This window comes from Bos indicus, chromosome 11, assembly GCF_029378745.1.
Source record: "Bos indicus isolate NIAB-ARS_2022 breed Sahiwal x Tharparkar chromosome 11, NIAB-ARS_B.indTharparkar_mat_pri_1.0, whole genome shotgun sequence".
NCBI lineage: Eukaryota > Metazoa > Chordata > Mammalia > Artiodactyla > Bovidae > Bos > Bos indicus.
In genome coordinates this window covers 60,496,989-60,519,669 of record NC_091770.1, presented here as the reverse complement: position 1 = coordinate 60,519,669, position 22,681 = coordinate 60,496,989, and the positions used below count along the sequence as shown (strand labels likewise).

At 46.9% G+C, this 22,681-nt stretch overlaps 1 protein-coding gene across 1 annotated transcript in view; it reads right to left on the bottom strand.

Moving 5' to 3' along the window:
* The window catches only part of B3GNT2 (UDP-GlcNAc:betaGal beta-1,3-N-acetylglucosaminyltransferase 2), a 32,594-nt gene extending 16,334 nt beyond the window's left edge, over nucleotides 1–16,260 (bottom strand). Inside the window, exon 1 of the mRNA XM_019970371.2 lies at nucleotides 15,991–16,260. The gene's annotated coding sequence lies outside the window, so the exon portion shown is untranslated. The remainder of the gene's footprint in view (nucleotides 1–15,990) is intronic.
* Nucleotides 16,261–22,681: the final 6,421 nt, after the last annotated feature.

Below are 22,681 nucleotides of genomic sequence, written 5' to 3'. Positions count from 1 at the left end.
GATTCTCCAGGTAAGAGTACTGGAGTGGGGTGCCATTGCCTTCTCTGGACTTTGCCTATAACTGGGGGGAAAAGAAATCTGATGAACAACCTTATTTGTGTGTCTTTGTACACTGTCTTATTATTCCCTTTGAAAAAATTACAAAGAGAACAATCAAGTTATTCCATGTCCTTCCTCATCAAAAAAAAAAAAGCCAGACTATACAACACCAGAGAGCACAGAGGTCTCCACACTGACTGTGGACCTTGTCCTTCTTTCAAATCTTCACACCAAAACAACCTCTGCATGTTTTAACTGACCCCTCGTCATTGCTGTACTTTCCTCCTGACTTCCCACTCCTCACACCCTTTGCCCATTTTTTATGTCAGGATATTCTCAACTAACCGTCTCAAGTTCAAAAACGTGAAACCATTAGCCTGAGTAGAGCTAATCTGAGTACAGCCAGGACTTGGACCTTGGACCCTGACCCTGAGTCTAAACTCTTACTTTTTCTACCACACAACCTTGTTGTTCAGAAGATTTCAAGAATCCTCAAATAAAGCTACAATTTAAAAAAAAAAAAAGACTTAGGAAGTGAAGTCACTGCATTTGTGGATACCCGGGAACATGCAGGTAGTTCCAAAGAAAGCCAGGCGGTCGAGTTGTTTGAGAAGCATGAGAAAGGAATAATGTAGATAAAATCTCCAGCTGGGAGCAGTCCCTGGTTGAAGGTGCCCAGAGATCCTGGTCCGCTTGGGCGGGCACCGCCCCTGCTGAGGGTGGAGTCCCTGCCGCCTGCGTGGCAGGTGTTAATCCACACTGAGGAATGAGAGCCTGGCAGCGCTTGCACTGGCCTAGTCTAACAAACCTGTTGGGCAAACCCTTCTGTCAAGAGCTTTTACAGAGAGAAAATGCTGCCTTTCCTCGCCTTTCCCTTCACTCTGGCACCACAGCCAGAAATGGCAGGGATTCTAGCCTGGTCCTCCCACTGGCCACCTTCCAGAGGTGAGCTCCCAGGTGTCCAGCAGCCCAGCTCCCCAGGCTCTGTGAGGAAGGGACACTAGTCTGCATCAAAAAAAAAAAAAAAAAAAGGTAATGGAAGAGCAATGTCGGCCACAAACTGTACCCTCTCTCCAGAACGTGCACATGGATTCTGCACACAGACCCTATCCTGAGTTTGTTGCCCACGGAAGCTATAAGCATTTCTTTTCCAGGGCCTTAGAGCTCAGGGACTCCAGCCTTCTGTAGAGAAGAAGAAACCAAAGCACAGGAAGGCACACAGCCTCGCCCGAGGTCAGCATAGGGAGGAGGCGCACTGAGAATCACCATCACTGACAAAGTCCTCTCGCAGCTTTGATTCTGGGCTAGCAACATAAAAAACAAGGCCAGCACCACTTCCTGTGGCACCTTCCCTGAACAGAAACACCCCCACACCCCACGCTCCCCCTCCCCCCGGCCTGTGGTTTTCTTACTTCCTTTTTGTGTCTTAACACTAAATACACATTTATCTGACTTATCACACCTTGTGGGGAAGGAGTCTGACACACCTCACAGGGCACGTGGGCATTCAGAGCAGGAGCTGAGCCATTCCATTTCTGTCTCTCGAGTGTCTGGCTGAGGACAGTAAAACTTGAGGACAAGAAGGACATAACCGGGGAGGGGCAATAAAGGAACAAGGACTAAATAAAAGTTTTATTCTTTCACCGTTTTCCTCTTTTGCTCCACACAAAGCATTGTTGAGTCATTTCACACACAGGCCCTGTATCTCCAGGTCCCCCAGAGACCCTCCCTGGCCCCTGACTGTCTATGTGCCAGGCCAGGCCACTTTTCTTCACAACTATCATTCTGGGGTTTCCCTCCGTGCCTCGTCCACGAGGACAACATCACTGGGTGTCATCTCAACGCAGGACATCACCTAAAAATCCCAGGAGGACTCCCCTGGAGGGCCAGCCATTAGGAATCCACCTGCCAAGGCAGGGGACATGGGTTCGATCCCTAGTCCAGGAAGATTCCATGTGCCATGGAGCAACTAAGCCCAAGTGCCACAATTACTGAGCCTGCGAGCCCTGGAGTTTGTGCTCTGCAACGAGAAGCCACCGCAATGAGAAGCCGCACACGCAACTAGAGAGTAGCCCCGGCTCACTCCAGCTAGAGAAAGGCCACACGTAGTGACAAAGACCCAATGTAGTCAAAAGTAAAGAAATAATAATTTTAAAATTGTTTTTAATTAAAAAAAAAATCTCTGGAAACATTTGTCTCATATGATTAAACAAATCTGTAAACAAACACAGGTCCAAGGGATGGAAGATGGGAAAAAGGTAATTAAAAATTAATAAAAATACTGGACTGGAAACAAAGTTATCATTATTTAATATAAAGTATATAAACTAAGTTATCAATCTGACCTTGTGTAAGTGCTTCTGGAAACAAGCAGGCTGTTGTCAGCCATGGCCTGGTGATGTAGGTGGACAGAGATGGGGAGGGGAGGAGAGAATCTGGTGCTTGCTACGTGGGCTCCTGTCTACAGGTACGTATAGAGAAAAGCTGGTGAAATCAACTGAGAAAGAATATTTTCACCTCTCACTGAAAAGAGATTATTGTCATTTTACGTAGTAAAATGCATGAAAAACTCAAAGACTAATTTAACAAAATCAAAAGTTGACTCTCCTCAAAGTTTCTGGACTGACTTTCAAAATCATATCATTCTTCACCACTTAATTTCATGGACAGTAAAAATGACCATAAAGTAAAACTTTTATGTTTTTAAGACAATCACTTTAATGTTAAGCATTTGAGCAGCCAAATTTAATCTAACCATCACAGAGATTCACCTATATCACTTCCAAAAGGTACTCTGTGCTGTGCTGTGCTTAGTCCCTCAGTCGCGTTTGACTTTTTGCAACCCCATAGACTGCAGCCTCCCAGGCTCTTTGGTCCACTGGGATTCTCCAGGCAAGAATACTGGAGTGGGTTGCCATGCTCTCCCCCAGGCAAAAAGTACTCTACAAACTTTCAAATCAACCAATGCCCTTCCCAATTCCATTAAATTTGGTAATTCTTGCCCCCATGAATTGTAGGGTTTGAAAGCATCTCCATCAACTCTTGCAAAACCAAAGTTTACATCTGTGTACATTTATCTCCAAAATAAAAATATAATCTCCCAAAATAAATATTGTTTGAACATGCTGCAAGTTGGGACTGCATTAATACTAGTGATATTCACTGTGTTTAACTTAAGTAATTTAATAAATTGCCTTGGGAAGTCTCAATTTCTTGGCTGTTTGTATGAATGTTTCCCAGTGACAATTTTCCTTAAAGAGTATTTCCCCTTGGGTACAATGAAGGGGACACCAATGAGCATAAAGTACCATGCTTCAGGCTCCAGGACTCCCTGCTTAAACATTTGGAGTCTCTTAAAGCAGCAGCTTTGAGATAACTGCCTCAATCACTCAGAATTGTGATTGTCATGTAGTGAACAGTACGAGCTTGGACTCAGTAACACTGGTCCATTTGCCTGGAAGTGTGCCCAAGGCCCAAGAGTAAGACACAACTTTGCAACTAAACCACAACAAAAAGAATGTTGCCTATAGCCTGAAATATACAGGATAGCCCATTCTCAAAGCTCTAACCCTTAAAGGTATAACACTTCCTAATGATACAAAGATAAAAAGTTGCAGAGCAGAGAATACATTTGTCTTGCTGAAGGTGTGCAGGAGCATCATGAACTTTAAGACATCTATGTGGACAGCTGCAAGAACAAAGGATTCTGACACCAAGAAGTCTGCAATAACCTACCACACCCTCTCCCCTTTTACTATGAAAGAAGCCCAAATTCTAACTTGGGTAAGATGATTCTCTGGGACACCAGTCCGCCATCTTCTCTGCCGCTGACTTTCCATATAAGGTCACTACCCCTGCCTCAGCATCTTGCCTCTCAAGATGCCCTGTCATGTAGTGAACAGTACAAGCTTGGACTCAGTAACACTGGTCCATGTGCCTGGATGCGTGCCAAAGACCCAAGGGGGTATACGGTGGCTACTGAGGTATCCTTATTTTACAGATAAATGATCTGCTTCCAGAAACTTATTCAAGGTTCCCAAGATAGAGAGTGGAGGGAGGGGGCATGAACAGGGACCCCAGATGGGCTGCTCCCAGCCTGCAAGTCCACCTAAGCTACTGCCAAACTTGAATTCAGGCACAGAGCTGCAGGGTTGGCACAGCCAGGACAGAGGAGTGTGACGCACCCCTTCCTCCTTAAGCACTCTCACAAAGACCCCATCCGAGATCCAAGCATGCCATCCTCAAAACCTCCTGGGACACAGCACCCCTTAAAAACAATTGTGGTCCTCATCCACACCACAACTCATGCTGGCTTCCGGAAACATCCATTCTCTTACTTCTCAATCTTGCCCCCAGGCTTACAGGTACAGGTTCAAATCCCACCCCCTCCTCCATGAGGACAGGCTCAGTTTCCCCAGTGAACTGTATTTAATCTACCCTCCTAGCATTTGGGATTCCCCAAAATTAAAGCCCCCCAAACGGAGTACCAAGAGCTAGTTATCCAGAACCACCCCACCTAGAGCAACACGTCCCAACCTGAACAGTGCCAGATGAGCTGAGAGCCGTTCTCCTCAACCCTGAGGGAGGTATGAACAAGAGGCTCCCCAACCTACAGGCTGTAACTGTGAGGTTAAAGCACCCCAAATGGTGAGTGCCAGGCTCTGCGGCTTGCACACAGCACATCCAATTAAAATGCAAGCCCCCTGGGATTCCACTTCTCCTGAGTCAGGGGCAGTCTCGTCCCAGAAGACAACCTTTCTAGTGATAAGTGGCCCTGGGGTGGCAACTTCAGGACAGGATACCAAACAAGCAGAGTGGTTCCCCTCTCTTCCAGCCTCCATCTCCCAGATTTCTTTCCTGCCTCTTCTCCGTTTCTCAAATGTTGGTTAATTGTCAACAAGTTACTAACAGGTGCCTGAGGACTGTTTTTAGTTTTTTTTAAAATATCAAAATAAATCATATGGATTTAAAATATACATCCTCAAAACAGTGACATTTTGGCCTTTTGTCCAAATGTTCTATTAAAGGAAAAGCTGTTCAACCAAGACAATGTCTACATATTTAAAGAAGGGATGAAATAGTAACATCGCTTTCTCTGGCCACCTGCCAAGAAAAATTTGTGTTGCCAAAATAAAAAGAGAACATGTTTGCTCAGTATATGAGCACACTGCTGAGCAGCTTAGAAATTGGGCCTCTTTAACCAAGCAGTTTAAATCACTCCATTTTGTTGTATTTCTATTGGAATATAGTCGATTTACAATGTTGTGTTAGTTTCGGGTGTACAGTGAGGAGAATCAGTTATACATATATCCACTCTCTTCTTATATTCTTTTTCCCTATAGGTCATCACAGAATGTCAAATAGAGCTCCCTGTGCTATACACAGTAGGTCCTTATTAGTTATCTATTTTGTATCTGCCGCTGCTGCTCAGTTGCTTCAGTCGTGTCCGACTCTATGCGACCGCATAAATGGCAGCCTACCAGGCTCCCCCATCCCTGGGATTCTCCAGGCAAGAACACTGGAGTGGGTTGCCGTTTCCTTCTAGTAGTATGTGTATTATTTCCCTGTAGCTCAAATGGTAAAGAATCTGCCTGTGATGCAGGAGATGAGGGTTCAATCCCTGGGTCAGGAAGATCCTCTGGAGAAGGGCATGGCAACCCACCCCAGTATTCTTGCCTGGAGAATTCCATGGACAGAGAAGCCTGGCAGGCTATGGTCCGTGGGGTCGCAAAGAGTCGGACACAACTGAGCGACTACACACACACAGTGTGTACATGTCAATCCTGATCTCTCAGTTTATCCCTCCACCCCCTTACCCCTTGGGAAACATAAGTTTGTTTTCTTCAATCACCTAATCACCTAATTTTAAGTGTCTTTGTGAATGTCACCTTCATATACCATAGATTACCACCACCTCCTTGAAAACATCTTGGACACAGCAATCCAGGTATTTCTCAGTGCCATATGTACCCTCTGCTCACTCCTTTCTCCCTCGAGGTGTCCAGTCACTCCCAGAACGTCCACCATCTCTTCACCGATGACTCCCAACTCCATCATCTCTACACCATGACTCCCAGTTCCACCATCTCTACACTGATGGCTCCCACACCCACACCTGGAGGTCCACATGAGCCTGCTCTCTCACTCTCGGTGGTGCCCACACAGCATCTCAGTCGCCTACGGGGCAGGGACCAAAAAGGGGAGACCACCTTGCTGAAACCAGTGATGGCTCCCTGGGGCTTCATTACGTCACTCTCTGTATCTGCATTTGTTTAAAAATTTCTATTATAAAGAGGCTTTTTTTTTTTTTAAAGAGGACCCATCAGAACCTTCAAAAAATTCAAAAGAGAGAAGCAGTCAGTTAAAAATAGGAGTATTCATGAGAGATATTTTAAGTTCATTTGAAGAAAAATAACTCCTTATGTCATGAAGGGAGAAGAAAAATAAAAGGGATGCATCTCATTTACTTTAAAGAATAAAACCTCCATTAAGTTCCTTATAAACAAGCATCAAATTTAGCCATAAAATAAAAAATGTAAAATACATGTTATTAGTTCCAAATGTTAAATAATATAGAGAGGATGGTATTTGTAACAAACCCACTTTGACCCTTTCATTGTTAGGTACATAGACTTGATCCTGAAAACAACACCAGGCTTCCCACCGAACAGTCTACACCCAGACATGAAGCTGGTTTTTGTTTTGCCTTTTTTAAAAAACAACTGTGTTACTTCCTGATCAGGATTCAAAAAAACAAGAAGCACTTTAAGAAGCATTTGGATGTTAAGTGCTTTTCAAAGAAAATAAACAACAACAGAATTCTGAAGCACAAATTATAAGCCTTAGTGAGTTTATGGTCCATGGAAATAAACTTACTGGAGTGTTAACACTTTCATATTGGTGGCTGCATAGGATTCAAACAATCCACACATAAGCCTGGTTGCGCAGGTTTTCTCCTATTATGCAGGAGGTGGGGATGAGGAGGGAACAAGCTAAGTGGGTTGCCATGGATACAAAGATACTTAATATCAGCTCAGGGACCGAAACCTACTTCTAGTTCTCCACATGGACCAGTCTCCCTTTTCAGTAAGTCACTCCCCAGCCCCCACAAGACCGCCCTCCCCTGCGACAGCCCTTGCTGCTGCCTGGGCTCCTGTATCAGTGACAATCTCCACTTCATCCCCCACCTCAACGTGCTCCCTCTCCAGTGGCTCCAGGCACAGGCTGCACTTTCCCTTCTCCATCAACTTCCGGAAAATGTTCTCCGCCTCACCACACCCCTTTTTTGTGCCTTGACTTTCCCATCCCCTTCACTCTCAAGAAACTTCAGAGTCCACAGCCTCTCCTGACTTCCCAGAGCACCTAAAACTGCTGGCCACCACCCCTACCCCACCACAAGTTCAAGACCATCTCCTATCCCCAATTCTCTAATGGTTCTTGCGCATCTTGGCAGCCTCTGATCCTGACCCCATCGCCCCAAGTGGGCCCTCTCCACAGTTCTGGGCTCAAGCCTACACTGGGTCTTCCTTCACCTTACACTCCTGCCCTCCAGACCCTCTGCCACACACTACTGCCTCCAGTGTCCCGCTAAGAAACATCCAGATATACTCGGGTGTGCAGCCCACTTCCTTCACACCTGCCTTCCAAATCTCTAGCAATCTACTATGAGAATCTTTTTCTTTCTCACTTTCAAATAAATCTCTCTCTCACACACACACACACTTTAATACTGCACCATCCCTGACCTGGTTTGGGCCCTCAGTTTTCCCCCAGCAGGACTGATGAAGTGACCTAATTCAACACATATCAAGCACCTACTTAAACCAAGCAAGGTTTCAAACAGACCAAGAAGAATGAAGTTATGTGGCTGATTATCACAAGGTTGATAATGCTTAGACGAAATAGAAGGCACAGTACAGGGGAAAGGAAGGAAAGGGTTAGAGATAGCCTCTCTTTTCAGAGAGTAGGTTGCGGGGCAGGAGCGAGGGAAGGCAATTCCAAGAAGAGGGGACAGCCGATGTAAAGGCCAGAGACAGGACAGCCCGAAGGCCAGCATGGCTGCAGAGACTTGAGTGGGGGGAGAGCTAATGTCACCAGGTCCAAGCTTGTTCTCCTCGCCACTACAAAGGCCAATAAATCCAAGAGACGAGGTGTTGGGCCAAGGAACATGACTTTATTCAGAGAGCCGGCTGACCAAGAAGATGGCAGACTAAAGTCTCAAATAACCATCTTGTCAGTTTGGATGCCAGGTTCTTTTATGGATCAGAGATGGGGGCCGGGAGGGGAGGAAACAAAGTAGAAAGGCAAATATCTTCTAGAATGGCAAGCCTCGGACAGGGGTATGTGTTAATTTCTTTCTTCCCGCCATCTCCAGGAGGACAGGGTTCTGAACAAAGGCACTTTAGCTTAACAGTCAGGCAGAAGGGCAGGATTCCCTGAGACAGGCCATCATGTATGATTACAATAACAAAAGCAACGGAAAGCAAGTCAAAGAAACAGTTTCAACGTGGAGTCAGAATTGACTTCCAGCTGCAACACTAGAAGAGGAGGTGAACTGAACCAAGGGCCCAACAGATGGCAGAGAGTGTTGGCTTTACTCTGAGGGAGACTTGGGGCCACCGGAGGGTTCCAAGTAAAGAGGTTATGTAATGCAGTTTCCGTTTTTAAAGATGCCCCCAGCTTCTTCCTGAGAACAGACTGTTGTGGGGCAAACAGGAAGCAGGGAGCCCCATTAGGAGACCATGAAATGACCTGGGCCCACAATCACAACTCCCTCACACCCACCTCTCTGGCTAAAGCTCATCTTCCTGATAAATGCAAGCCTGACCATAACATGTCATTATGTCCTCTCCGCAAGGACTTTCCATGGCTCCCCACGACCTTCCTGACCAGGCACCACTTCTTCACACAGTCATCAAGGCTGCATGGTGTCCTATAACCTCTCCCCTAAAGGACCCTGCCCTCCAAACCCACGGGATCACCCGCTACTTCCCTGAAAAAGGGCCACAAGCCTGCGATCCCCACTGCCTCTGCCCTCCTTTCTCTCCCCCTAAGTTATTTATTCATCCATCAAGGCTAAGCCCAAACTCAACTTCCTCCGGAGCCTTTCTTGGCTGCCCCCAACTCTGCACTCTTCTTGCACCCCTCTCTATCAGAGTACTCCTTCACCAGTTTCTGGTTAGAGTTCCAACCAGATTGCTAACTCCTTAATGGCAAGGACTGTGCCTGGCCCATTGAGGAATACACAAGGAGCCAAGCATCATGCTAGACATCCACTAAGTGCTCACTCACTGCATGCTGGCTAAGTGAACCAAGTGACCCTTTCGTTATAAATCATCTTGAGATCTTGGGTGGCAGGTGGTGACAGGTTTTCCCCCTTGGCCACTGTAATCTGGAGGCCAGGGGTCTCCATGATGGAGCCTCTGGGGACTGCATGGTCCAGACACAAGTAGGGCCAGAGTGAGGATGGACCTGAATCCAGGCCTTCAAAACCTTCTGTCCTCTCAGCCAGGCACCACTAGCAAGACCCATACAATCTGCTTTATATTTGACTAAAGCATTGGCAACGGGCTTTTCCTAGTCTCATTCTGCAAGTATACAGATGTAGAAAAAAAGCACCTAGAAGGATCTCAACCAATTAACAGCAATTACAGTATTAAGAGATGGAATTAACTTTATTCTCTTCACTTGATCTTGATTGCTTCCCTAAATAAACATAACAAAAAGTCTTTAAGAAAGAATGCCATAGTACCATCAAGATACACTTAAAAAACGGTTCCAAAAATACAAAGTATATATATATTTTTAATAAGCACAAACACTGGCAACATTAGATCACTGAATACACAATATCATTTATAAAGGAAGACTATAAAACTTGAAACTGTTTCAAATGGGTTGTCTGAAGCATGCAATTAACAACGGGCCCTGTGCTTTCACTCTGAAGTAATTATTTTACAAAACATAAGGCAGTAAAATATTGTTCTGGATACCCTGGGCACTTAATGATGTCTCTTATCTAAATCAAACTCTTCCATGGGTTTCATAGACATGTGTGAACCAGCTGTCATCACTGCATCTTAGCTCACATCACACAGGTGACTAATCAGCTCTAAAAGGAACATTTCAAAGACTGTTATTTTATGACTTACAGAGGAAATATCAAAAATGATAGGTGATCAACTATCAACAAATAATAGGTCCTATTTAAGCTGAATGCTACAACAGCAAAGTGTTGACTCGACAAAGATCTGGCTTCTAACTTTCAATAGAAGACCTACACAGCTTTTATTTAGTGAAACAGTATATTAAAACACAGACGATATAGTTGCTTTAGTTACCATCTTTTTAAAGAAATAAAAGGAGGACAAAGAAAACTGTATGTCAGGCACAGTGCTAGGTATCTTAGGTGTATCATCAAATTAATTTTCTTAGCCAATCTGAGATAATCTCCGCTATATCTCTAATGAGGAAACTGAGGCTTAGAGTAATTATCACACAGTAATCACATCAGAGTAAGTGGCAAAAATGAAACTCAAATCCAGGTCTGTCTCACAAGACTACACACTGTATGAGTCTGGAAATGCCACTTAAATGGAGTTTAGCTAAGCTAAGTCGCTTCAGTCATGTCCAACTCTGTGTGACCCCAGAGACGGCAGCCCACCAGGCTCCCCTGTCCCTGGGATTCTCCAAGCAAGAACACTGGAGTGGGTTGCCATTTCCTTCTCCAATGCATGAAAGTGAAAAGTGAAAGTGAAGTCGCTCAGTCATGTCAGACTTAGCGACCCCACGGATGGCAGCCTACCAGGCTCCTCCGTCCATGGGATATTCCAGGCAAGAGTACTGGAGTGGGGTGCCATCGCCTTCTCCCAAAATGGAGTTTAAGAACAGGCAAAACCAACATATGATGATATGCATCACACCTAAGATGATGTAAGTCAGAATAATGGTTCCCTCTAGGGGCTGGAGACTGACTAGAAAGTGGCACAGGGACCTTCTAGGCTACTGAAATAATTTTCTTGATTTAGCAGTGGACACCCATAAGCTGCACACTTAATGTTAGAGCACTTTACATACTTTAAGGGTTTCCCAGGTGGCTCAGCAGTAAAGAATCCATCTGTCAATTCAGGAGACATGGGTTCAATCCCTGAGTGGGGAAGATCCCCTGGAGACAGAAATGGCAATCCATTCCAGTATTCTTATCTGGGAAATCCCATGCACAGAGGAGCCTGGAGGGCTACAGTCCATGGGGTCCCAGAAAGTTGCACATGACTTAGCAACTAAACATCACCACCACCTCCAAGTTCATGCTCTTTAACCACTAAATATCACACAACCACTCGACAGAACTGACCACATTCTAGAATTGACTCCCTTGGACAGTCGGTTTTTCAAAACATTTTGGTAAATGAAGTACATCCTAATTCCACCAGAGTGGAGGCATTAGAACAATAAATCTATTTTTAAATGTTACAGAATGAAAAGTATAAAGTATCAATTTCCTTACTACTGGGAATTTCCCCTCTATAGCCACATCAGAATGAATATAATTTTAAACCTTGCTCTAAAGGAATGTTCATAGATGCAGAGAAAGTAATTTGTAACAAAATCCTTAGAGTTATCTATGGAAGTACCTAAATAAAACTACACAAAATATTTCAAGACATATGTTGTAACTTTATCAACAGTGCTGACCCCCGCCCCCCCAAGAGAAGTTTGGATTTTGCTACAAAAACTAAGGCAAGGCAAGAAGACAAAGTTGGTGGGCAAAGAGCATAAAACTCACAGTAGCGGCATTAAGGCAGTGAGTGTAAAATCTCAATGCAAGTTGTAACAGAAAACTCAAACAACTTTTCCCAGCAGTAAAGTCATTGTGCCGCATATGGCCGATTAATAAACTCTCCATCAAGTAACAAGTTCTTCCCACCAAAGCTTTGTTCAGACCAGCAAAATCTCATCACCTGGTGATGATGAAATTGTTACATCAATTTGCTCCAAGCCTTACCCCACACATCCGTGTTCCTCTTCAGTCAAGAGGTAATTGCCTCTCCTGAGAGAGGAATTTATTCACCCACAATTTGGAGACAGTTTGGCAAGCGTCTAGTTACAGTTACCCCAGCTTGGGGGAAGTGGTGAGGGGCAGCTGACTCCATAGGTGCTGGGTGCATGTCTTTACTAGGTGCCGTGGGTTACGCGAGCCAGGAAACCCAACCTTCAAACTCAGAGCCCAGTTTAATTCATGTTTTAACAACCTGTACACACCAAAAAGGCCAGGCAATTGACTGAAATGATTTTAATTCCTCCTGAGTATTTGCAAATAAGACCAAAAGGACTTTATGAGAATTTTCCAGCATTGGTAACTCATGCACCACTGTTGGGCATGCTGCAAGATTACATAACCCAATATTATCCCAGATGCAAGAGTTGCAACATTTCTAAAAGTAACCATTTAAATGTATTAATTTTTAAAGTCTTTAAGAACCTGCCTAATAAAACTGTTAAAAAAAAGAAAAAAAAAAACCTAAGTAGAGTCAAATATGGCCAATTAAGCCTGGGTTCGATGCCTGGGTTGGGAGGATACCCTGGAAGAGGGTAAGTCAACCCACAAAGATGGCAAGGCAACCCACTCCAGTATTCTACCTGGACAATCCCTGGGACAGAGGAGTCTGGAGGGATGCAGTTCATGGGGTCACGGAGAGTTGGAAACTGAGCAACTAAGCACAGCCAACAGGCCAGCTATATTGAATGGAAAGCACTGACCCAGTATGTTATGAACAGGGTGCACCTTAAATACATTCACAGCCCTGGTTCAGCATTCCTAAATTATGCAGTTCATGGGGTCCCAAAGAGTCGGACATGACTGAGCGACTGAACTGAAATTATGATTGGGGGGAAAACCCCTCAAAAACAGCATTGTCAGAAAACATTAAAACTTTGAAGTTTTGAAGGGGAACAGAATATGCCACCCTTAAATGTGTCAGTTTGAAAAAAAAAAAAAATGTCAGTTTGACACAATGATTATTTTGAATTAATTCCTAGTTACTTCAGAGACCAGCCAGTATAATGACACTCTGACTCCCTCTGTTCCCTTGAAAGCAGATCAATCTTCCATAAGAAGGTACCCTCCCTGCACCAGGAGGGCAGAAGGCATCCTTATCACCAGAGATAGGGAATTCAGGGCTGAGAAGGTTGTACAAACAAACCTTGTTACTCCTTTGCTGATTAGTTACCCTAAACCCAAACCACTTTGTTTTGTCAATTCTTCACAAATTTGTTTCCTTGTCGAAAAGGTATGAAAAAGCTGTGGTCACTGCTTTGGGTTGCATGTTTTTAATCCCCGTACATAGAAATTTTTTTCTCCAATTAATCTGTCTGAGATCAATTTAATTATTAGATCAGCCAAAGAACTTAGAAAGGAAAAAAAATTTTCCTCTCCTACAGTTTCAAAGTTTGTGAAACAAAGGATTCACTTTTTCGCTTAACCCTGCATCAGCTGAAAAAGTCCCACACACTTCTACCCAGAACATCTTAGTTTTATACCAACAATGCATCAGGTGAGATAAAGCAAAATAATATTAACTTTCTTGGATTCTCATTCATTTCCTAGTGTAACCTTTAAAAAGAAAATAGCCACACATCTGAGTAAATTGTACAATGAAAAATCAACCATGAATTATCAGTTTCACTTTCTTATTTTTAGCAAACCTTTAGTGTCTCAGAGAAATCTAAATTGTGGGCTTTAAAAAGCAAAAAACAAGGAAATCTTCAAAATTACAAGCCACCTATATACACTCAACTCTCCATCAGAAACCCAGAAAAAAATTTATAACTTTTACAAGCATATTATGCTTATTTTCCTCAAAAGATTACCTCATTCCCTGGATTTCAAAAACTATCTGCCATCTGCCAAATTTGGCTGATTTCAGTCTCCAACAAATCTAAATGGTTACTGTTTTTGTTAAGGGGAAGTTGCCGCCTGGAGAAACTTCTGTACTGATTATACAATGACCACCATTTACTAAGCATTTCTTAACCCCCCCCATGATGGGTTTCCCAAGTGGCTCAGTGATAAAAGAATCCGTCTGCCAATGCAGAAGCCACAGGAGACATAAGTTAGATCTCTGGGTTGGGAGGATCACTTGGAGAAGAAAATGGCAACCCAATCCAGTATTCTTGCTGGGACAATCCCAGGGACAGAGGAGCCTGGTGGGCTACACGCAGTCCATGGCTTCCATTGACTCTCACAAAGAATCAGACAACACTGAGCAATTGACAACCCCCCATGATGAGGGGAGTCTGGCAAACATCATCCTGTTGTTGTTTAGTTGCTAAATTGTGTGGGACTCTTCCCTGGTCTTAAAATCTAATCTGGTTTAAGAGCCCTGGGACTCTGTGTGACACTCTCCCAAATTCCACCAAAGGTGGCTTCCCTGGTGGCTCAGATGGTAAAGAATCTGCCGGCAATTCAAAAGAAACAGGAGGGAACTAGGACTGAGGGAAGAAGTGACGGCCCAGCCCTACCCTCCCTCTGGGTCAGCTGTCAGATCCAAGGGGAGAAACCAGGAGACGGCTCCCGGTTGAGAGCCTCAGGGCTGGGCTGGGCTGGGTCTCCGCCTTTCCAGTTGGTCCAGGCCCTGTCGGCCACTTCTTTAACTATCCCCTTACCTCCCGGGGCTACATTACACTGGAAGGATTTGTTATAACAAGTAGAAGCCCATATTCACCAATTGGCTTTACAATCTGAAATTTTACAGCAAGGCTACAACGAGAGCAGCAGGTGACTGGTAGAATTGTTCCAAACTACCATTCTGCGAAGTTAGGGAGGTTCAGGAGGCCATGGGTGGAGAGCAGGGGAGAAAAGACAAATCATCCCTCTATTTTAAGGAGAAGGAGCCTCCTCTTCAGTCCAGGTTTAAAATATATACATTATTTTCAGAGATCTGCTTTCATGCCGTGACACTCGTGCTGAGTATCTCGGCCGCTCCTCCTCACTTGATGGGGAGACAGTGGGTTCTGGGGCTCCCCAGCCCTGAGTGGAAAATACCGTGGCCTGGAAATTAAGGTGACTCGATTATACAGGCTCCGGAAGGGTCCGCCTGGCGTCGCGGGGCAGCCTCCAGGACCTGCGGTCGCGGCCTTCGCAGAGTCTGCACCCCTCCACGCCCACACCCCCACGCAAGGTGGTTCGCAGAGGCCGGCTAGACCCGCTCCCGCAGCACCCACCCTTCCCCCCATCCCAGGTTTCGGTCAAGTAGCCTGGTTAATCATTCAACGCCGGCGGCGTGGAATATTTCTGTAGAGGTCAACGCGAAAGGTTTCTCCTAAGTTTCACAGAAACCAGCCTTTAGGGACCCAGAGGTTGGCCGTGGCGGGTGGATGGGGGTGGGGAGCGACTGCTCGCGGCTCTCGGAACACCTGATCTCCCCATGCGGCACCGGAGGCAGCGCAGTACGAGGGTGGGGTGCGGGGGTGCAGCGTGAGATCAAGCAGGGCCCCCTCCCCAAAACACCTGTGCAACCCAGATGAGGACGCCAGGGCCTCTGACGCCCCCCTTTCCCAACGCCTGCATCACCCCGGCAAGGGCTCCCCCGGAAGTTGGGGTGCAGCGGGGAGGAGGGGGGATGTTCCCGAGTCCTAGGAGAGGAGGAGTGGAATGGGGCAAGAGGCTCGAAAGACACGCTACCGCGGGTTTCGTTAACCTCTTCCTCTAGGACCAGGAAGGTAGCGGGAGAGGTGGGGGCGAGGGGGAGGACGGGGACGCCAAGATGCGGCAGGAAGACACCTAGAGTCTGATTCCTCCGCTGGGGCGCCGGTACGAAGCCGGCACCCTTGAGGAAGCGGATGGTGGAGGGAGAGAGGAGGGTCCCGTGGCTGGGAAGCCGGGGACCACAGAGAGAGGAGGGCGCGGGGCCGGCCTGCGGAGGTGAGGCGTGCACACCCGCCCGGCCATACCTTGTCCGGGAGCAGCTCCTGCTCGGCGGGGCGGGGGCGGGAGATCGCGGCTGCATCCACGTCCCGGCCGCTCCGCGCGGCTCAGCCCGGCGACCACCGCCGCTCTCGCTCCATGCGTGGCGCCCGCTATGGGGCAGCCCAGCGGCGTCGGCGGCGGGGTGGCTCCGCCTCGGCTCGGCTTGGCCCCAGCCTCGGCTCAGCGCCGGCACTTGTTGCCTCCTCAGCCGCTGCCTGGCTCCCGGCTCTGGCTCCAGCTCCCGGCTCCGTCGCCGCCGCTGCGGAGCTCTCCTGGCCCCACCCCCACCCGACGCACCAATCAGGCCCGGCACCGCCCCTCACGTCGCCGCCCCGCCCGGCCCGAGGCCCGGCGCCCAGAGTTTGGGTAAGGCTCAGCTCCAGCCTGTCTAGCTGTGCGCGCCCACGGTCAGCCGGAGTTCGGCGTTCCTGCTGATTTCCGGGGAACCTCGGCGCCCTCACCTGGAAAGCAGTCTTAAGCTGGGGGGAAGGAGACTCCCCCCAACCCCGCCAAGAACTAGACCCTCAGTGGGGAAAGGGCAGCTCTCAGTTCAAAAGAACTATTTTCCGACTCCAATCTAACCCAAATCCCTCGTGTTGTCGCCCCTCTTGTAATACATCCGGTGTTGGGAAACTAAGCGCCTGAACGAGGACTCCAGTGGTGTCTTCTGGCCGGAGTCAGTTCGCGACAGGTCCTAGACCGAACCCCGGCGGCCCAAACGCCTGGGCTGAACTTGGGGTTCCACTATGGAAGATGGGGGTAGGGAGAAACAAGGCCAAAAGGGGACTTGACAATTGCTCTCTGCCCATCCAGTACCTGCCACCATCTCTTAGGTGCCCGAATGACGCCTACTTGGCACCAGCACCGGATCTTCGGTTTTATGAAAGCGGCCCAGGACGTGGGGAGAGGAGTTTTGGTGGTTCCTCCAGGTCCCATGGGAGACTCGGGAAGCCAGAAACACAAGATGTCCAGACGCTGGGCCTCGAACCCGCGCCGCGGCCCCAGGGGGCAGGGCGGACACCTAGGTGCAGCCTTAATGGCTGAACTGTGACACATATCCCTCCGGCAAGATGGGGTCTTGGCGCTAACCACAAGCACCCGCCGGAATTCCGGGGACCACTGACCCACCCTCCTATCCAGCGCCCCCGCCGGCTTGCCAGCGCACTGCATTCTTACGTGAGTCTAAGTTTTTGTTGACACAAGTTTGAGGGCGCCAGATAAACCCGGCGCGACCGGATGGAGAGGTTGCGCTGGTTTGAAAGGGCCAGCGCAGGCAACTCGTCCCCTTGCACACCGCCGGGAGGTAAGCCTGGCCAGAGGCGCACCTGAAAGCCCCCTCCTCCCCCAGGTATTTATCTCTCCAGGAAGAAAGCAACCCCTCTTAGATAATCAGACTAAGAAATTAAGAACACCACACCCGCAATTATGCGCATTTTTCAGGAGACCTTCAGAAGCTAAATTACCTGAAAGTGAAGGAATTGCGAAAGTAGTCATTTCAAGAACCTTTGAGCTCGGCCAGCTCAACTGTGGGCCCTTACTCTTAATCCAAACTCAAGAGCAAAAGGGCACCTGGTTGCTGCTGGATGCACAGAGGCTCACCACATGGGTGCGGTCCTCCACAAACAGGAATTCTGAGTCAGATCTGGGAAAGCTTTGATTTGTAGCCTTCAGTCCTTTTTGCTTTTACGTTGATCACATGATTCTCCTAAGACTGGGACATAAAGTCCAAACAGTCAGACTTTTGATAATTCATAGAAAAACATCTGGAAGCATGCAGACGAGCAGTCAACCACCATTACTCCAGATGTGGGGTTGGGGTGTCAGAAGGAAGGGAGATGAGTTCTATAACCTTACTGACTCTGAATTTTTTTTTTTCCAGTTATATTAACTTTCATGGGGCTTCCTTGGTGGTAAAGAATCTGCCTTCATTGTGGAAGACCCAGGTTTGATCCCTGAGTGGGGAAGATCCCCTGGAGAAGGAAATGGCAACCCACTCCAGTTTTCTTATGTGGAGAATCTCATGGAGAGAGGAGCCTGGTGGACTACAGTCCACAGGGTTGAAATGAGTCGGGCATGACTGAGGCACTAACACACATATTAACTTTCATAATTTAGAAAACTAATAAAACATTTTTAAAGAATTCAAGATATTAGAAAAAATTTTAAGAGCTCTACAGAATATATAAATTAATAAACAAATGAGCCTGTGCATTTCATTCTGTGTCAAAATACTTAATTCCAAGTCCATGTTCCTGGGAAAGAAATATGTCAAGACTGTCTATTGTCACCCTGTTTATTTAACTTCTATGCAGAGTACATCATGTGAAATGCTGGGCTGGATGACTCACAAGCTGGAATCAAGATATCCCAGAGAAATATCAACTACCTCAGATATGCAGATACCGCTTTAATGGCAGAAACTGAATTGGAACTAAAGAGCCACTTGATGAAAGTGAAAGAGAGGGGAAAAGCAGGCTTAAAACTTAACATTCAAAAAACTAAGCTCATGGCATCTAGTCCCATCACTTCATGGCAAATAGATGGGGGGAAAGTGGAAACTGTGATAAATTTTATTTTCTTGGGCTCCAAAATCACTGTGGATGATGACTGCAGCCATGAAATTAAAAGACACTTGCTCCTTGGAAGAAAAGCTATGACAAACCTATAGAAGAAAACCTATGACAAACCTAGAGAGCATATTAAAAAGCAGAGACTTCACTTTGCTGACAAAGGCCTATAGTCAAAGCTCAAAGCTATGGTTTTTCCAGTAGTCATGTATGGATGTGAGAAGTAGACCATAAAGAAGGCTGAGCACCAAAGAATTGATGCTTTTTGTGGTGTTGGAGAAGACTCCTGAGAGTCCCTTGGACAGCAAGGAGATCAAACCAGTCAGTCCTAAAGGAAATCAGCCCTGCATTCATTGGAAGGACTGATGCTGAAGCTGAAACTCCAATACTTTGGCCATCTGATGTGAAGAGCTGACTCATTGGAAGAGACCCTGATGCTGGGAAAGATTAAGGGCAGAAGGAGAAGAGGGCAGCAGAGGATGAAATGGCTGGATGGTATCACTAACTCAATGCACATGAGTTTGAGCAAACTCCAGGGGATAGTGAAGGATAGGGAAGCCTGGCGTTCTGCAGTTCATGTAGTCGCAAAGAGTCAGACACACAAAGTTAGCGACTGAACCATGTTTATGGTTTAAATAAAAATATCTCTACGCTGCTTTTCTGATCTTTAAAGGCTGTGATGGGACAAGACTGACATCTGAAGATTTTTTTCTGCCATCAGATCATTATATTGTTTCTACACATATGCCTTCCCTTTAAATCCACTCTTAGTAGTCACAAACGTATTTCCAGAGACTGTCAGCCAAGGGGTTTTAGTAAAGGAGCTACTACAGTGTCAGCTGGCAACCAACAGGAAATTAAGCAGTATCCTTTGCAGCTGCCAAAAGCTGCCCAGGCCCTGAAATTTAAAAAATAAGCACATTCTCTCCATAGTGCCATTAATTAACGCAGCTGGGAGTGTATCTGTAACTATTATAGTGTGTCTTGGGGGAAATTACTCAATGCTGAATTCCACTCTTCCGCTAAATTACTCAATGCTAAATGCCCATTTGGCTGCAGTCTCTGCCCTAGGGTTGGGGCTTGGGTCCATCATGAGTAGGTAAATATGTATTATTCATTTATTTAACAAATATGAGCTGACCACCTACCAGGTGCATGACACAGGGCTAGTCACTGTGTGACTAGCAGAACACAGACACTTCCCTTTTGGAGCTCACAGTCTAGCAGGAGAAAGAGGAACTTAACAATTAAATGCACTACCAATTGTATGATTACAGTGGTGATATTGGTCAAAGGGAGTGCAAGGTGGAGGGACCACTTGTCTGGGGAACCCAAAAGGAGGTAACATTTGAGTTGAGCTCTGAAGGGTGAGCTGGATTTACTCAGGCAAAGAGGAAAAGAGAGTGGAGAAGAGTTCCTGGCAGGTTCAGGCTACATAAGGGGTGTGGTTGAGGAGGAGGCTGGAGAAGTAAGCAGAGACCAGTAGACAGATCATCCATGGTCTACTATACCATTTTCAGTGGGATCACTCTGACTTAGATGTGAAGAAGAAGCAGGGAAGAGGGAGAAGTTCTGTGGAGGAACAGTTTAGGGGCTGCTGCTATAAAGCAAAGGGCTGTTTGTCTTTGCCGGAGAACAAATAGAAAGAAGTAGATAACAGACAAGACCACAAGACGTGGCAACTGCTCAGCTAGGGAAGAAGCAAGAAGTTCCAGGTCTCTGCTTCTTCAAACAGATGGGTGGTGGTGCCATGTTCTGAGTTGGGGGACCTTCAGGAAAGGAGGATTGAGAAAACCTTCCAAAGGTTCACATTTGGTCAAGGTGGGTTTGAGGTGCCTATAAGATGTCCAAGTGGAGATGTTGAGTAGGTGGTTGGCTGTACGGTCTGGTTCTCTGTGGAGAGGCTGGGGATGTAATGGCTGTTAGAGAGGTGGCAGTGAAGTCCCAAGAGTGAGATGGCATCCTGGAAATGTGTAGAGCCTACCAGAAGAGGACCTACAACTGAGCCTGAGAAACCCTTATCTAAAGGCTCGTGCGCATGCTCAGTCGTTAAGTCATGTCTTTGCAACTCCTTGCAGCTCCATAGACTGTAGCCTGCCAGGCTCCTCTGTCCGTGGGATTTTCCAGGCAAGAATACTGGAGTGGGTTGCCATTTCCTCCTCCAGGGGATCTTCCCAACCCAGGGATCAAACCCACGTCTCCTGCATTAGCAGGTGGATTCTTTACCGCTGAGCCACCAGGGCTTCCCTATCTAAAGGCTGGCCAGAGGCAAACTATCTAGCAGAGGTGGAGGAGCATCCAGAGAGGCAGGGGAAAAAAAAAATAGGAGTTTGCAGAAGTGGGGCCATGGAGCCCAAGGAAAGAATGTGTCATAAAGAGGCAGTAGCCAGCAACACTCAAAATGGATGAGAGACCCAAGGAAGTGAAACCTGAATATATCCACTGGACTGAGTGTCCTTGGTGTCATTGGGACTTTTACAAGCATTATCTGGTGGGGTGAAGGGATGAGAAATAAACTGGAGTGGATTGAGAAGTGAGTGAGAGGTGAAGAAATGGAGAAAGGGGCTAACTACAGGCAAATCTTCAAAGGTTTGACTGTGAACGTTCAGAGATGGAAATAGCTAGGGAAGAATGTTATGCCAACAATGGGTTTATTTTAGTTTATTTTAAGGTAGAGTAAATTGAATGTGTTTAAATGCTGATGGGAAAGACCTTATAGAGAAGAAGAAGATGAAGGTACAGCAGAGAAAGGACAATGAATAAAGGTGGTCCCTGTGCCCATGGGAGAGGGTGAAACAGAGTCTGAGTGGAAAGGCTGACCTCATGCAGTAGGCTGCCTCCTCTATTATAACAGGAGCGGGGAGGTTGGAGACCAACTGGACCAGCAGGTTTGGTATATGATGATGCATCTTTCCACCACATACCTTTCTCTCAGTTTGGGGAGGAGGTTGGGAGCAGGGCAAGGAGGGATCTGAAGAGAGTGGAAAACATGACATTGTCAGTGCAGAAGGTGGGAGGGCTGAGGTGACCAGAGATACCGCTGGATGGCAAGGAGCATGGCAACCCTCCTAAGATTGGTGGTTTGAACTTGTGAGGCACCCTTTGGCCCTCCTCTGTGATTTCCTCCAGCAGAGCTCAGCTGTCTGCTCTGGTGCAGGCTCACGTGAAGGAACTGCTAGCGCAGAGGAGCAAATTCTTTTTGCCAAGGAATTGAGAACCTTGGCAAAAGTAGGGCTGACATGATGTGTGACCAGAGAGAAATGACAGAAGTGCATGGGCTGGAAGGACCAAAGCGGCCAAGGCTCAGTCATGCTGGAAGGAGAGGGGATGGAGTCAGAGTTTTGGATGCTTAGGTTTGTGGTTCAGAAGGTGGAGAAGTTTAGGATGATGACAAAGCCAGGATGTGATGGGGGAGAGTAGAGGAGAAAGTCGCTGGAGAATATAAGGTCAAGAGATTGGGGTGCATCCTCTGGGCCGTTAGTGAAGCCATCCAGGAAGCTGTTGGCAAGAACTGGGGTCAGGGTCGTGGTGTGAAAGGCCACGGAGCCAGAGCTCAAGTCTTAAGAGAGTGAGGAAGAAGGAGTAACCAGTTCAGAAGATGGGAAACTTCCAGAAACGGGAGGGCACTGTGGGTTGATGGCAGCATAGAGGATCTGGGGGTAGGGCTGGGTGGCGTGGGGCGGGGGTGGGGGGAAGGTGGGGGGAGATGGGGGGCATGAAAGCAAACACAGTGGGTCCAGTGGGGTTGCCCTAGTTGTCTCTATGGAGCCTGTCAGAGGAGCCCTGCAAGCCAGGGCCACATCCCCTCATGTCTTTCTCCTCCCCGAGATTCCCATCAGGGAGAAAGGCCTGTGGAGGCCTCCCTTTCTTCTCCCCCTCTTCTCCACTGGGGGCTTTTTTGTCCAGCAAAAGAACCCCTATGAGGCACTGGCTGTAAATCAGGAATCCCAGGCTTGCCTCACCTCTGCTACTCATGTTCTCTCTTCTTCAGGGCAATTGTAAGGAATAGAGGAGACAACTTTCTAAATTGCAAAGTGCTGTAGGAATGTTTTCACTCCTTCAGAAGCCCCTTATGAGCACCCATACCTCTCCCAGGAGCTCTCTCCCA